The 7,810-nt window shown below is 43.8% G+C and overlaps 1 non-coding gene across 1 annotated transcript; it reads right to left on the reverse strand.

Annotated features, from left to right (window-relative positions):
* Window positions 1–2,808: 2,808 nt before the first annotated feature.
* LOC115870699 lies at window positions 2,809–2,870 on the reverse strand. The gene has a single exon (XR_004046851.1). It is a non-coding gene; the product is annotated as a U7 small nuclear RNA (small nuclear RNA).
* Window positions 2,871–7,810: the final 4,940 nt, after the last annotated feature.

Consider the following 7,810-nt stretch of genomic DNA (forward strand, 5'->3'; position numbering starts at 1 on the left):
GTTATGGGTGAGGAAAATCTCATCTTTATCCCTCCATGTTGTCTGATACAGTGCCAGAAAATGAGCTCCTCAAATCGGGAGGCACTCAAAGTACGAGGAAGAGCTACCTCCTCAAAGGAGAGTCAACTTTTATTACAAAATGTAGCAAAGCATTTGAGAACTTCATTAGCTGGTCAATAATGACTCAAAAAGAGAAGAAACCATTGCAAACATCCATTAATAATCTGTATATGGATTTTAGGTCACTTGTTCCAGGGACAAGGGAACAACATGTGATCTAAAATCGATGGCAAGGAGGGCATAGGATGCATGGTGGGGTTTGACCAAGGGTCAAATGAAGGTCAAACATGATAGTGGGACAGGAGGAAAGTAAAAGGAAATAGAGGAAAGAACTGGGAGGCAAAGGACATTTGTAGGTATAAATTCAGGCACATACATATATAAATATAATTATATATAATGATAGAGGTATAGGTCCATGTATACATATATTTATATGTTAAGTATTAAGGCAGAAGATGGACACTGAGCCACTACGTAGTACTCAACTCAAGAACACATTGTTCTAATAACCTGGCATTCTGGGATGATGCTCACCTTCTCTACAAGATCCCTGAAGACAAAAGTGCATGAGCAAATGTGAAGAAAGTTGATGGTGCCCAGCTATTAAAAGATATAGCATCCAGGGTCTTAAAGGCTTAAAGATAAATAAGCGACCATCTAGCTGAGAAGCAACAAAGTCCACATGGAGGAAGCACACCAGCCTGTGTGATCATGAGGTGTCGATGGGATCATGTATCAGGCATCAAAGACCCAGAACAAAACATCATAACAACATGAATGAGGGGGAGTGCAGAATGGAGACCCAAAGCCCATCTGTAGACAAACATCCCTTCATAGAAGGGTCACAAGGAAAGGACAAGCCAGCCACGGGGCAGGATAGCACCGACGAAGGATACAACATTCCTCTAGTTCTTTAATCCTTCCCCCACCCCCACCCCACCCCGCCACTATCATAACCCCAGCTCTACCTTACAAATCCACCTAGACTGGAGCATGTACACATGGAATCCAGGGCAGATAAACCCCTCAGGAACAATAATGGGAATAGCAATACCAAGAACAAAGGGGGGAAATGGGGTGGGGGGGGAGGAAAAAAGTCTATCTTAATGATCAACATATACTGTAGGGTGGCAAACAACAGAAACATGGGTGAAGGTAGACAGCAGATGGTATAAGATATGAAAATAATTTACAATTTATCAAGCGTTCATGAGGGTGGGAAGGGAGGGAGGGAGGGAAAATTATACAAAGGGCTCCAGTAGGAAATATTTTGATAAAGATGATGGCAACATATGCACAAATGTGCTTGACAATGGATTGTTATAAGAGTTGTAAGAGCCCCAATTAAATGATTTATTAAAACAAAAAATCTATATAGGAATGTACAAAGTGTGAATGGAGGAAAATTGGAAGTTGTCTAAAATGAGATGCATACTAATCAATATCTGAGGCAGCGGTGAGCTGCAATGGACTGGCATTAGCCCATTTGAGTAGGACAATCATAGGGTTTACTATGTATGCCAAGATTGGCAAGCTCAAGAGGGGCCTAAGCAAGTCTCTTTGACTTATTCTCATATTGTTATGCCTGTCATGTTTGTATGTGGTTCAACAGGTTAGCCATCGCTGTCAAGAAGGTGATTTCCCAAGGCCGCCTCCTAGTGGCTGTTGCTGTTAGGTGACACCGCATCAGTTCCACCTCGAAGTGACCCTGTGTACAACAGAAGGAAATACCGTCCTCCCCATTGCCCGAAGGTTGTGGCAGCCGCTGTGTCAGTCCATCTCATCAAGGGCCTTCCTCTTGCTCGCTGCCCTTCTACTGTCCCAGGCATGATGTCCTTTTGCCGGGCCTGGTCTCTCCTGGCCACAGGTCCAAGGACATGAGATGTAGTCTCATCGTCCTCGGGTCGAAGGAGAATTCTCGCTGTACTTCCTCCACCACAGACCTGTTTGTTCTTTTGGCAGTCCATGGTACTGTCAACATTGGTCACCAGCTCCATCATTTAAATGCAGAAGTGCTTCATCAGTCTTCCTTAGTCCATGTTCAACTTTCACACAGATATGAGGTGATCAAAAGGACCTGGTCTGCACAGCCCAGTCTTCAAAGTGACATTCTTGTGCAGCAGATTGACCTCAGGGTTCCAAAGTCCAAGGTTTTCCCTACATACAAATGTTGTCCGTCTTAGGTATCTAGTTGTCTGCATACTGAGCTATCAAGAATGGGAGGAGTGAATCAGAGTGCTGCCTCTGAGGAAGATTTCTCTTTCTGTCTGCTCTGGAGGAAAGTCCTTGCCTCTGAGCTTCTGCTCCTTCACGTGGTTTGGCATCTCTGTCTGCCCTCCTGCTTCCCCTGCTTGCTTGTTTAATCACTTTTATATCTCAAAATTGGTTAGCTTAAAACACACCCTCATTAACATGATGAAGAGACTCCATTTCCAAATGGGATTATAGCCACAGGCTATAATGTGTTGTATGTTATGGAATTTATTATAACCTATTTGGGGAGGATACAATTCAATTCATAGCACTACCTCTCCCCAGGGGGAGCTTGAGTGGAGAACAAATAAGGGAATTGATAGGAAGCTAAAGCAATGTGCAAGGCTGTTGACTTGGGTGAAACAGAAGCTTGTAGTTCAAGTGAAAACTCACTGGCCAATTCTGACTCATGTTAACCCTATAGGACAGGCTGCAACTGCCCCTCGGGGTTTCTGAAACTGTAACTCATTTTTGTGTGTGTGGGGGGGGGGGGGGGGGGTTCCGGTAAAAACCAGAACACCTGCTAGACAAATTCTAAAAGAGCTGTAACACTAAAACTGTAACTCTTGATGGCAGGAGAAAGCCTCATCTTTCTTCCTGGCAGACAATACACAACTACGACACCACCTGAGCCGGGGAGGAGCAGATGTTACAAGAGGACTTTGGTGGTCTTTTATCATCTACTTTAGGGGGAGAGTAGAAGATGAAAGACGGCTTTGATGGTGACAAGGCTGGGAATCGCTTCATTAGATGATGAGCATGAAATACTGACATTAAACTCTTTTCAAGGAGCCCTGGTGGTGTAACGGTTATGTGTTGGGCTGCGATCTTCAAGGTCCGTAGTTCGAAACCATCAGCAGCTCCTCAGGAGAGAGACGGGGCTTTCTGTTCCCATGAACAGTTACCGGCTCAGAACCCACCATCACTCTGCACTGACTCTTCAGTTCCCAGCTTATGTCCACAAGGTGGCGAGTCCTACTTCCACGGTTAAATTTACAAAGGGAGCTCTCACTGTAAGCACCAAACAGAATGATGAGGGCGATGAATGGACAAATGTGCTTTACACAATTGATGTCTGTATGGATTGTGATAAGAGTTGTATGAGCCCCTAATACAATTATTTTTTTTAAAAAGCACACAACAATAGAAAACTGGAACCTCTTGGATCCCCTCCACCCTCACCCCCACGGTCTCCTGTGCCTCCTCATGCCTCAAATAGCTCCACTGGACCAAGTTTTCAAAAAGAAAGCATGTCATTTACCTCTTCCTTTGTGCCCTGTTGCCCGCATTCCTCCAGCCACTCCTCCTCCACGCCGAACCTTTATTGGCAAACCATTTCTTGCAAACCAAAAAAGGTTCTTGCCAATTTTTCTCTCTAATTTCGTCTCTTTCCATTCTGTCCCACAAATGGGGCAGAGCAACCTCATAGCTGATATTCCCTCCACATACAAATCCTTCCCCTGCTCGCTCAGCCTGGGGGGGAAAAATCCCCATTTTAATGTGACTGGAGGGAGAAAGAGGAGGCTTTCTAATCCCGTAAGGATTTACGCTCTTGCAACCGCACAGGGATAGTTTGACTCAGCCCTATGGGGTCCCTAGGAGCCAGACTCGATGGTAGTGAGTTCATGTGTTTGTGGTGGTCCAGTGCAAACAGGTACTTTCTAAGTGGGACTTTCTCAACTTAAAAAACAAAACCACGCACAGCCATGGAGTTGATTCTGACTCACGGTGGGACAGGGTAGACTACCCCTCGGGTTTCCTAGACTGTAACGCTTTGGGGAGTAGCAAGCCCCATCTTTCTCTCTTGGTGGTTTCCAAGTGCTGGCCTTGAAGTTAGCAGCCCAAGGGATAATGAGTGCCCCCAGGATTCCTGTCACTGGGACCGACATCCTTTTGCTTTGTTTTAACACGAACTATATTTTAAGGAGCCCAGTAGTGATGTGAGTTTGGGGATGGGTGACTAACCACAGGGTTGGTGATTCAAACCCCCCAGTCACTCTGAGGGAGAAAGATGAGGTTGTGAGCACCTTTAAAGATTTACAGCCAAATAAAAATAAACCTAAAAAGAAAAAAAAATTTTTTTACAGCAGCGATTCTCAACCTGTGGGTCACAACCCCTATGGGGTTAAAATGACCCTTTCACAGGGGTCCCCTAAGACCATCGGAAAAGACATATTTCCCATGGTCTTAGGATCAGAGACACTGCTCCTCTATCCGTCTCCAGGAGGGTCCGCTCACAGGCAGATATGCTGATCTGGTGAGAAAGAAGCTATCTCAACCTTCGCACTGACCTTGGCTTTTTACGAACACTGTCTCAAAATGTAGCAATGTAGTTTACTGTTGTTATATTAAGACAGTAGCAATGTAGTTTACTGTTGTTATATTAAGACAATAGCAATGTAGTTTACTGTTGTTATATTGAGACTGTTACCCATGCTACACCATGCTTCAAGACAAAATTTCATTTGTCATTAGAAATATTGTCATTGTGAAATAATATTTCACAACATAGAATTACATACTATTTTGTGATTCATCACTATGCTTTCCTTATGTTCAATTTGTAACAATGGAAATACATCCTGCATATCAGATAGTTGCATTACGATTCATAACAGCAGCAAAATTACAGTTATGAAGTAGCAACAAAAATAGTTTCATGGTTGGGTCACCACAGCCTGAGGAACCGTATAAGGGGCCTGGGCTTCAGGAAGGTGGAGAACCGCTGCTCTACAGTCTCAGAAAACGCAAATAGGGTTGGTGAGTCACATCAGGCTCAGACTTTCATTTTGTTGTTGATTGTTTCTGTTGATTGTAGTCTGAGGGATTATTTTGGGCTCTCTGATTCGATTTTCCTTTTCTTCCAATCTTTTCCTTGGGCTTTTGCTACCTTGCCCACTTCTGCTATCTCATTGTTCGTCTTCGGGAATTCCTTCTGATTTAAGGATTTCAGTTTTTCAGTTTCTTCTGTTGTTCTCATGAGGAGTCCTCGCATCTCTGGTAAGGACCATTCTGCCATTCTTCTGAATTCTGGTTCTGTGGCTTCTAAGGCCTCTTTTTCAGAGCACTCTGGGTTCGGGTCATTTTTCAGTTATGTGTGTTTGTTTTTCTTGATTTTGAGCTTATCTAGCTTCATGTTTGTTTCTGCAGCATTGAGGTCCAGCTATTAGTGGTATGTGAGCCGTGGGATTGTATAGGGGAGTAGTTAGCTTTGTCTAGTGATGTAGGAAAGATCTCATAGGAGCCAAAAAACACCCAGTGGTGAAACAGATAAAAGAGGAGAGAGATGAGTATGTGGGGAAAGTTGGGGGTGGGGAAAGGAGAGAGAATACCATAAAATTAATGATGGTAAGAAGTGGCTTCTGGATATGCCAAAGCTTTGTCAATAAACTGAGAAAGTGTCGGGGTGGGGGTGGGGGTGGGGGGCTGATACCAAGGGCTCAATAGAAAGTAAACATCTAGAAAATAATGATGGCAACATATGTAAAAATATGCTTGATACATTGATGTATGGATTGTTATAAGAGCTGGAAGAGCCCCCAATAAAATGAACTTTTAATAATTAAAAAAATTAAATTTACTGGGTCTTCAAAAAGACACTTAAAAAAGGGCAGGTGTATTTTAAGAAGGGTAATCAAAATGAATAGGTTTCATGGAAATAAAGATATGTCACGAGGAAAAAGAGAGAAAAGAGAAAGGGATAATGGGTAAATGTGCAAGGAAGAAAAGGAGGGAGAAAAGAGACAAGACCCCATGTGGCTTGAGTGTGGGTGCTGAAGCTCTGTTGCCATGGCAGCATGGCTGTGAGCATGCCTGTGCGCTCAGAGGAAAAGTGCAAAGAAAAGAAAAAGCCCTTGTTTGGGTGACTGCCTGAATCTAGAGGCTGTCTGGGGGGAAGCATATTCTCAGGAGAGCGGGGTTGTACTGGAAAAAATAGTGGGAGAGAACTAGAAAAACATAATAAAAGTATTATAGTAGAACAAAATTACAAAAGCTGAAGAAAAGAAAATAAATAATAAGACCGCATTGTGCATGGGGATGCCTAAGCTCTGTTCCTTCGAGATCTTCCTGTGGTTGGGCATCTCTCTTCCCCCAGAGAAAACCAGGTTTGTTACTAACCCGTTTCAGGAGGTAGCATAGTATCGAGCATGAATAGTGCTGAAACGTTCAAGCTGCAATGAATGCACTGGCGAAAAACAAGTCTCCAGGAATTTGCAGAATGCCGATTGAGATGTTGCAACAAATGGAGGCAATGCTTGGAAGAGTCCACTTGCCTATGGCACAACATTTGGAAATCAGCCACTTGGCCAATCTCCTGAGAGATTCATACTAGTGTCTATTCAGAAGAGGACGTGGAATGAGGGATGTAACTGCTGACATCAGATGGATCTTAGCTGAAAGCAGAGAGAATCCAGAAGAATGCTTACCTATGCTTAACAGTGCTTAAAGAAATCCAATTGTATCGATAATAATGTATAGAAAACTGTATGGATAACATTATGAAGAATGGGGGTTCCAAAATACCCAATTGTGCTTATGCAGAACCTAGATTTAAAAAAAGGAGTTATTAGAACAAAACAAGGGGGATATTAGCCAATCTCCTGCAAGAGACCCATATTTTTGCCTGTTGCAAAGGACAGCAATCAAATGGAATGAGGAAATTATCAAACAGTGTAAGTGATGTCCCATGCCAGCAAACATTTACAGGTGCTAACAGTGGTATCGTTCTATAATTGGAACGTTCTGTTAGGTCCAACTCTCTCTGGAATGGGTAGAATTAGGGACCTCTTCCAGTCAGTTGGCCAAGTAGCTGTCTTCCACATCCCTTGCATCGATGAGAGTGGTCCCAGTGCTTTATCGGCTTCTTGAAACATCTCGATTGTCATTCCATCAGCTCCTGGATGCCAAGGCTTCATCTTACGCGCTTCGGACATATTTTTAGGATAGACCAGTTTCTGGATAATGACCTCCTGTTCGGTAAAGTCGAAGGCGGCAACAAGGAGGTGGCTTGACACCATTGCCGCAACAATGGCTCAAGCACCGGAACAGCTGGGAGGGCGTTGCGGGGACGGGGTTGTGCATAAGGCCATGATGGGTCGAAGCTGACTTGATGGCACTTAACAACAAGAAGAAGCAATGTGTACTGACACTAATCTGAAGACCATTGGAGCCACACATCGACAGAGGATTGCCAAGAGTCCAAGCTGGACTCAGAAGAGGATGTGGAATGAAAGATATCCATGTCCTCGTTTGAGGCCGACTTGAACTGATGGCAGGGTGCAGGATCTTTCCTCTCGGGTACAGGGATGTCCACCAGAAATGGTGTGCGGCATGGCTGTAGTCTTTAACTTTACATAGTCAATGTGTATGCTGAACAAATAAGCTGAGAAACTGGACTGTGTGAAAAAGAACAGCATCAAGAAGACTCATTAACCACCTGTAAGATGGAGATGACACAAGCTGACTTGCTGAAAATGAAGACCACTTGAAGCAC

Source organism: Echinops telfairi, unplaced genomic scaffold (assembly GCF_000313985.2).
Source record: "Echinops telfairi isolate 266 unplaced genomic scaffold, ASM31398v2 ScPeMD7_2;HRSCAF=8, whole genome shotgun sequence".
NCBI classification, from domain to species: Eukaryota; Metazoa; Chordata; class Mammalia; order Afrosoricida; family Tenrecidae; genus Echinops; species Echinops telfairi.